Consider the following 8,773-nt stretch of genomic DNA (forward strand, 5'->3'; position numbering starts at 1 on the left):
GCACACAGGTCTCCTTCCATGGCAAGCTGTATGTTGGTGGATCACCGTTTTCAATGGCTACCAGTCGTCCTCTCAGTGAAAAGGGTCCATGTACATAGTTAATCATCTGTTGGTTCTCACTAATGTTGGATAGGATCCATTGATCCTTTTGCTTCTGTCACCACGCTAATATTCATGAGTTTGAAGCTCGTCACAGTCATCCCTTCCCGGATCCTACTCGGAATACCACAGACAAGGTTTAGACTTTCTGGATCTCAGGAATGTTGCCAATGGATTCTAGCTTATACCACGAAGACTCTGATCTCACAGATTTGAATGCTCTGTTGTCAGGAGAGGCAGTCAAACTCGTGAGCCAGGAACCCAAGAGACATCCATTCAAGCTAAGGTAGAACGAAAATGGTTGTCAGGCACGCGTTCATAGGTTGAGAATGGTGATGAGTGTAACGGATCATCACATTCATCATGTTGAAGTGCGAATGAACATCTTAGAATAGGAACAAGTGAGATTGAATAGAAAACAGAAATACTTGCATTAATTTGTCGAGATGCTGCAGAGCTCCTCACCCCCAACCTTGGGGTTTAGAGACTCGTGCCGTCAAAGGCACAATTTCAGATGAAAAAATGTCATGAGGTATAAAATAAATCTCTAAAAGTAGTTTATATACTCAACTAGTAACCTAGGTTTACAAAAAATGAGTAAACTAAGATAGATAGTGCAGAAATCCACTCCTGGAGCCCACTTGGTGTGTGCTTGGGCTGAGCATTGAAGCTTTCACGTGAATAGGCTATTTGATGAGCGGATAATTTGTACGCTTTTTGGCATTGTTTTTAGTATGATCTAGTTAGTTTTTAGTATATTTTTATTAGCTTTTAGTTAAAATTCACTTTTCTGGACTTTACTATGATTTTGTGTGTTTTTCTGTGATTTCAGGTATTTTCTGGCTGAAATTGAGGGACCTGGGCAAAAATCTGATTCAGAGACTAAAAAGGACTGCAGATGCTGTTGGATTCTGACCTCCCTGCACTCGAAGTGGATTTTCTGGAGCTACAAAAGCCTAATTGGCGCGCTCCCAACGGCGTTGAAAAGTAGACATCCTGGGCTTTCCAGAAATATATGATAGTCCATACTTTGCCTAAGATTTGATGGCCCAAACCGGCGTTCAAAGTCACCCTCAGAATTCCCAGCGTTAAACGATGGAACTGGCACAAGGATGGGAGTTAAACGCCCAAACTGGCACCAAAGCTGGCGTTTAACTCCAAGAAGAGTCTCTACACGAAAATGCTTCAATGCTCAGCCCAAGAACACACCAAGTGGGCCCGAAAGCGGATTTTTATGTCATTTACTCATCTCTGTAGACCCTAGGCTACTAGTTTTCTATATATAGGACCTTTTACTATTGTATTTTAATCTTCTGATCTTTGGAATCTTTTGATCTTTAGATCTTTTGATCATTGGGAGGCTGGCCATTCGGCCATGCCTAGACCTTGTTCTTATGTATTTTCAACGGTGGAGTTTCTACACATCATAGATTAAGGTGTGGAGCTCTGCTGTACCTCGAGTATTAATGCAATTACTATTGTTCTTCTATTCAATTCCGCTTGTTCTTGTTCTAAGATATCACTTGTTCTTCAACTTGATGAATGTGATGATCCGTGACACTCATCATCATTCTCACCTATGAACGTGTGCCTGACAACCACCTCCGTTCTACCTTAGATTAGGTGGATATCTCTTGGATTCTTTAACCGGAATCTTCGTGGTATAAGCTAGAACTGATGGCGGCATTCAAGAGAATCCGGAAGGTCTAAACCTTGTCTGTGGTATTCTAAGTAGGATTCAATGATTGAATGACTGTGACGAGCTTCAAACTCCTGAGGGCGGGGCGTTAGTGACAGACGTAAAAGAATCACTGGATTCTATTCCGGCCTGATTGAGAACCGACAGATGGATAGCCGTGCCGTGACAGGGTGCGTTGAACATTTCCACTGAGAGGATGGGAGGTAGCCACTGACAACAGTGAAACCCTTGCATACAGCTTGCCATGGAAAGGAGTAAGAAGGATTGGATGAAGACAGTAGGAAAGCAGAGAGACGGAAGGGACCAAGCATCTCCATACGCTTATCTGAAATTCCCACCAATGAATTACATAAGTATCTCTATCTTTATCTTTATGTTTTATTCGTATATCACCCATATCCATTTGAGTTTGCCTGACTAAGATTTACAAGGTGACCATAGCTTGCTTCATACCAACAATCTCTATGGGATCGACCCTTACTCGTGTAAGGTTTATTACTTGGATGACCCAGTACACTTGCTGGTTAGTTGTGCGAAGTTGTGTTTATGCCATGGTATTGAACACCAAGTTTTTTTGGGTTCATCACCGGGGATTAATTGATTTGTGAAAAAGTATTGATCACAATTTCGTCCACCAAGTTTTTGGCGCCGTTGCCGGGGATTGTTGAGTTTGGACAACTGACGGTTCATCTTGTTGCTTAGATTAGGTATTTTTCTTCAGAGTTCTTAAGAATGAATTCTAGTGTTTCAAGGTGATGTTCTTATCATCACCAAAGCTGATTGATTTTCATCAATTTAGCTCTTGAATGCAATGTCCTGCTGAAGCTTGTTCAGCCATGTCTAATTTCTTTAGACTGAAGCTTTAGACTAACATTGCATGATTCCTGGAATTCTCATTAAGAATTTTGATACCTTTATTTTCTTTTTTTCACTTAATTTTCGAAAAAAAAATTCAAAAATATGTTTCTTGTTTGAGTCTAGAGTCTCATGTTAAGTTTGGTGTCAATTGCATGTTTCTGTTCTTCTTGCATTCATGCATGTGTCTTCATTAATCTTCAAGTTGTCTTGATGATTTCATTGCTCTGATTTTTAAATTATCTTGACTTGAGTGTTTATGTGTCTCATATGCATTCTCATTTTGTTAGTGTCAATAGTACACAAACTGCTAAGTTTGGTGTCTTGCATGCATTGTTATTTGATTTTTGTTGCATTTTTATTATTCCTTATTATTAAAAATCCAAAAATATTTTTAATTTGTATCTTTTCAAGTCAATAATACAGAGAATTGAAGATTCAGAACATACTGTAGAGGAATTACACAGAAAAAGCCGGGCGTTCAAAATGCCCAGTGAGGAAGGGCAAACTGGCGTTTAAACGCCAGCCAGGGTACCTGGCTGGGCGTTTAACACCCAAAAGGGTAGTAGTTTGGGCGTTAAACGCCAGAATGTGCACCATTCTGGGCGTTTAACGCCAGGATGGCACAAGAGGGAAGATTTTGTTTTTAGTGCAGATTTTTTTTAAGTTTTTAAACCTTTTCAAAATCAAATCTTTTTCAAATCATATCTTTTCAATCAAATCTTTTTCAAAGTCAATTTCTTTCCATTTTCAAGGATACTTGCTATCAATTAATGATTTGATTCAACATCTCAAGTATGTTGCCTTTTCTGTTGAGAAAGGTTTAATGTTTGAATCATATCTTTTCTTGTTAGCCAAGTTATTAATTTTTTAAAATCAAATCTTTTTAAATTGTTTTTCAAATCATATTTTCTCAATCACATCTTTTTAAAACCAATCATATCTTCTTAACCACATCTTTTTTAAAATAGTTTTCAATCAAATCTTTTTTATTTCTAATTTCAAAATCTTTTTCAAAAATTACTTGATTTCTTTTCCACTCTTGGTTTTCGAAAATCAATTAGTGTTTTTCAAAATGTTTTCAAAATTTTTTACTTAATTTTCGAAAAATTCTTCCCCTCTTCTCACATCTTTCTATTCATGGACTAACACTATACCTCAATGCACAATTCGAACTCCATCTTTCTTGATAAGTTCGAATTCTTCTACTTCTTCCTTCTATTTTTCTTTTCCTCTGACACCTCAAGGAATCTCTATACTGTGACATAGAGGATTCCATATTTTCTTGTTCTCTTCTCTTTCATATGAGCAGGAGCAAAGACAAAAGCATTCTTGTTGAGGCTGATCCTGAACCTGAAAGGACCTTGAAGCGAAAGCTAAGGGAAGCTAAGGCACAATTCTCTGTAGAGGACCTAACAGAAATCTTCAAAGAAGAAGAACTCATGGCAGCCGAAAACAACAACAATGCCAACAATGCAAGGAAGGTGCTGGGTGACTTTACTGCACCTACTCCCGACTTCTATGGGAGAAGCATCTCTATCCCTGCCATTGGAGCAAACAACTTTGAGCTTAAGCCTCAATTAGTTTCTCTAATGCAACAGAATTGCAAGTTCCATGGACTTCCATTGGAAGATCCTCATCAGTTTTTAGCTGAATTCTTGTAAATCTGTGACACTGTCAAGACTAATGGGGTTGACCCTGAGGTCTACAGACTTATGCTATTCCCTTTTGCTGTAAGAGACAGAGCTAGAATATGGTTGGACTCACAACCTAAAGAAAGCCTGAACTCTTGGGAAAAGCTAGTCAATGCCTTCTTGGCAAAGTTCTTTCCACCTCAAAAATTAAGTAAGCTTAGAGTGGAAGTCCAAACCTTCAGACAGAAGGAAGGAGAATCCCTCTATGAAGCTTGGAAAAGATACAAACAATTAATCAGAAAGTGTCCCTCTGATATGCTTTCTGAATGGAGCATCATAGGTATTTTCTATGATGGTCTCTCTGAACTATCCAAGATGTCTTTGGATAGCTCTGCTGGAGGATCTCTTCATCTGAAGAAGACGCCTACAGAAGCTCAAGAACTAATTGAAATGGTTGCAAATAACCAATTCATGTACACTTCTGAAAGGAATCCTGTAAACAATGGGACTAATCAGAAGAAAGGAGTTCTTGAGATTGACACTCTGAATGCCATATTGGCTCAGAACAAAATATTGACTCAGCAAGTCAATTTGATTTCTCAAAGTCTGTCTGGAATGCAAAATGCACCAAGCAGTACTAAGGAAGCTTCATCTGAAGAAGAAGCTTATGATCCTGAGAACCCTTCAATGGAAGAGGTGAATTACATGGGAGAACCCTATGGAAACACCTATAATTCTTCATGGAGAAATCATCCAAATCTCTCATGGAAGGATCAACAGAGACCTCAACAAGGTTTCAACAATAGTAATGGTGGAAGAAACAGGTTTAGCAATGGCAAGCCTTTTCCATCATCTTCTCAGCAACAGACAGAGAGTTCTAAGCAGAACACCTCTGACTTAGCAACCATGGTCTCTGATCTAATCAAAACCACTCAAAGTTTCATGACTGAAACAAGGTCCTCCATTAGAAATTTGGAGGCACAAGTGGGTCAGCTGAGTAAGAAAATTACTGAACTCCCTCCTAGTACTCTTCCAAGCAATACAGAAGAAAATCCAAAAGGAGAGTGCAAGGCCATCAACATGGCTGAATTTGGAGAGGAGGAAGAGGCAATGAACGCCACTGAAGAAGACCTCCATGGACGTCCACAGACCTCCAATGAGTTCCCTAATGAGGAACCATGGGAATCTGAGGCTCAAAATGAGACCATAGAGATTCCATTGAACTTACTTCTGCCATTCATGAGCTCTGATGAGTATTCTTCCTCTGAAGAGGATGAGTATGTCACTGAAGAGCAAGTTGCTAAATACCTTGGAGCAATCATGAAGCTAAATGACAAGTTATTTGGAAATGAGACTTGTGAGGATGAACATCCTTTGCTCAACAAAGAACTGGATGACTTGTCTAGGCAGAAACTGCCTCAAAAGAGACAGGATCCTGGGAAGTTTTCAATACCTTGCACCATAGGCACCATGACCTTCAAGAAGGCCTTGTGTGACTTAGGGTCAAGTGTAAACCTCATGCCTCTCTCTGTAATGGAGAAGCTAGGGATCTTTGAGGTGCAAGCTGCAAAAATCTCACTAGAGATGGCAGATAATTCAAGAAAACAAGCTTATGGACTTGTAGAGGATGTTCTGGTAAAAGTTGAAGACCATTACATCCCTGCTGATTTCATAGTCCTAGAGACTGGGAAGTGCATGGATGAATCCATCATCCTTGGCAGACCCTTCCTAGCCACAGCAAAGGCTGTGATTGATGTTGATAGAGGAGAATTGATCATTCAAATGAATGAAGAATCCTTTGTGTTTAAGGCTCAAGGATATCCCTCTGTCATCATGGAGAGGAAGCATGAAGAGCTTCTCTCAAAAAAGAGCCAAACAGAGCCCCCACAGTCAAACTCTAAGTTTGGTGTTGGGAGGCCTCAACCAACTTCTAAGTTTGGTGTTGAACCCCCACATTCAAACTCTAAGTTTGGTGTTGGGAGGTTCCAACATTGCTCTGAGCATCTGTGAGGCTCCATGAGAGCCCTCTGTCAAGCTACTGACATTAAAGAAGCGCTTGTTGGGAGGCAACCCAATGTTATATTTTATCTATTCTCTTTTGTTATTTTATGTTTTCTGTAGGTTGATGATCATGAGAAGTCACAAAATCCATTGAAAAAGCAAAAACAGAAAGAAAAACAGAAAGAAAAACAGCACACCCTGGAGGAAGAACCTGCTGGCGTTTAAACGCCAGTAAGGCTAGCAGATGGGCGTTAAACGCCCAGTCTGGCACCATTCTGGGCGTTTAACGCCAGAAAGAGGCACCAGACTGGCGTTAAACGCCAGAAAAGGGCAAGAACTTGGCGTTAAATGCCAGAAATGGGCACTAGCCCGACGTTTAACGCCAAAATTGGCACAAAGGGCATTTTTGCTCACCACTTGGTGCAGGGATGACTTTTCCTTGACACCTCAGGATCTGTGGACCCCACAGGATCCCCACCTACCCCACCACTCTCTCTCTTCTTCACCCATTCACCAATCTCCTCAACACCTCTTCCCCAAAAACCCTTCACCTATCAAATCCCATCTTTCTCTTTACCACTCATATCCATCCTTCATAAAACCCCACCTACCCCACCATTCAAATTTAAACCACTTTCCCTCCCAAACCCACCCTCACATAGCCAACCATCACCCTCCCCCCACTCCTATATAAACTCATCTTCACTCCTTCATTTTCACACAACTAAACACTACTTCTCCCCCCTTTTGGCCGAACCACAAAGCCATCTCTATCTCCTCTATTTCTTCTTCTTCTACTCTCTTCTTTCTTCTTTTGCTCGAGGACGAGCAAACCTTTTAAGTTTGGTGTGGTAAAAGCATTGCTTTTTGTTTTTCCATAACCATTTATGGCATCCAAGGCCGGAGAAACCTCTAGAAAGAGGAAAGGGAAGGCAAAAGCTTCCACCTCCGAGTCATGGGAGATGGAGAGATTCATCTCAAGGGTGCATCAAGACCATTTCTATGAAGTTGTGGCCTTGAAGAAGGTGATCCCCAAGATCCCTTTCAAACTCAAAAAGGGTCAACTTTGATCAAAGGTTGGACCAAGTCCTCACAGTCATTTGTGAAGAGGGCGCTCAATGGAAGAGAAACTGAAGAAGGAAGCCAGTTCAACTAAGAAGGCATGACCTCAAGCCCATCACTAAGAAAAGGATGGAGCAAACAAAAGATCCCACTCATCATGAAATCCCTAAGATACCTCAAGGGATGCACTTTTCTCCACAAAACTATTGGGAGCAAATCAACACCTCCCTAGGAGAATTGAGTTCCAACATGGGACAACTAAGGGTGGAGCATCAAGAACATTCCATCCTCCTCCATGAAATTAAAGAAGATCAAAGAATCATGAGAGAGGAGCAACAAAGGCAAGGAAGAGACATTGAGGAGCTCAAGCACTCCATAAGATCTTCAAGAGGAAGAACAAGCCGCCATTACTAAGGTGGACCCGTTCTTTAATTTCCTTGTTCCTTATTTTCCCGTTTTTCAAAAATTTTCATGCTTATGTTTGTCCATGTTTGTGTCTTATGATCATTAGTGTCTTAGTGTCTATGCCTTAAAGTTATGAATGTCCTATGAATCCATCACCTTTCTTAAATGAAAACTATTTTTATTACAAAAGAACAAGAAGTACAGGATTTCGAATTCATCTTTAAAACTAGCTTAATTAGTTTGATGTGGTGACAATACTTTTTGTTTTCTGAATGTATGCTTGAACAGTGCATATGTCTTTTGAATTTGTTGTTCATGAATGTTAAAATTGTTGGCACTTGAAAGAATGATGAAAAAGGAGACATGTTACTGAGGATCTGAAAAATCATAAAAATGATTCTTGAAGCAAGAAAAAGCAGTGAATTCAAAAAAAAAAATGAAAAAAAAGGGAGAAAAAGGAAAAGAAAGAAATAAAGTTGTGATCCAAGGCAAAAAGAGTGTGCTTAAGAACCCTGGACACCTCTAATTGGGGACTCTAGCAAAGCTGAGTTACAATCTGAAAAGGTTCACCCAGTTATGTGTCTGTGGCATGTATGTATCCGGTGGTAATACTGGAAGACAGAGTGCTTTGGGCCACGGTCAAGACTCATAAAGTAGCTGTGTTCAAGAATCATCATACTTAACTAGGAGAAGCAATAACACTATCTGGATTCTGAGTTCCTAAAGAAGCCAATCATTCTGAATTTCAAAGGATAAAGTGAGATGCCAAAACTATTCGGAGGCAAAAAGCTACTAGTCCCGCTCATCTAATTGGAGCTAAGTTTCATTGATAATTTGGAGTCTATAGTATATTCTCTTCTTTTTATCTTATTTGATTTTCAGTTGCTTGAGGACAAGCAACAATTTAAGTTTGGTGTTGTGATGAGCGGATAATTTGTACGCTTTTTGGCATTGTTTTTAGTATGTTTTTAGTATGATCTAGTTAGTTTTTAGTATATTTTTATTAGTTTTTAGTTAA

This window comes from Arachis hypogaea, chromosome 8, assembly GCF_003086295.3.
Source record: "Arachis hypogaea cultivar Tifrunner chromosome 8, arahy.Tifrunner.gnm2.J5K5, whole genome shotgun sequence".
Lineage (NCBI taxonomy): Eukaryota > Viridiplantae > Streptophyta > Magnoliopsida > Fabales > Fabaceae > Arachis > Arachis hypogaea.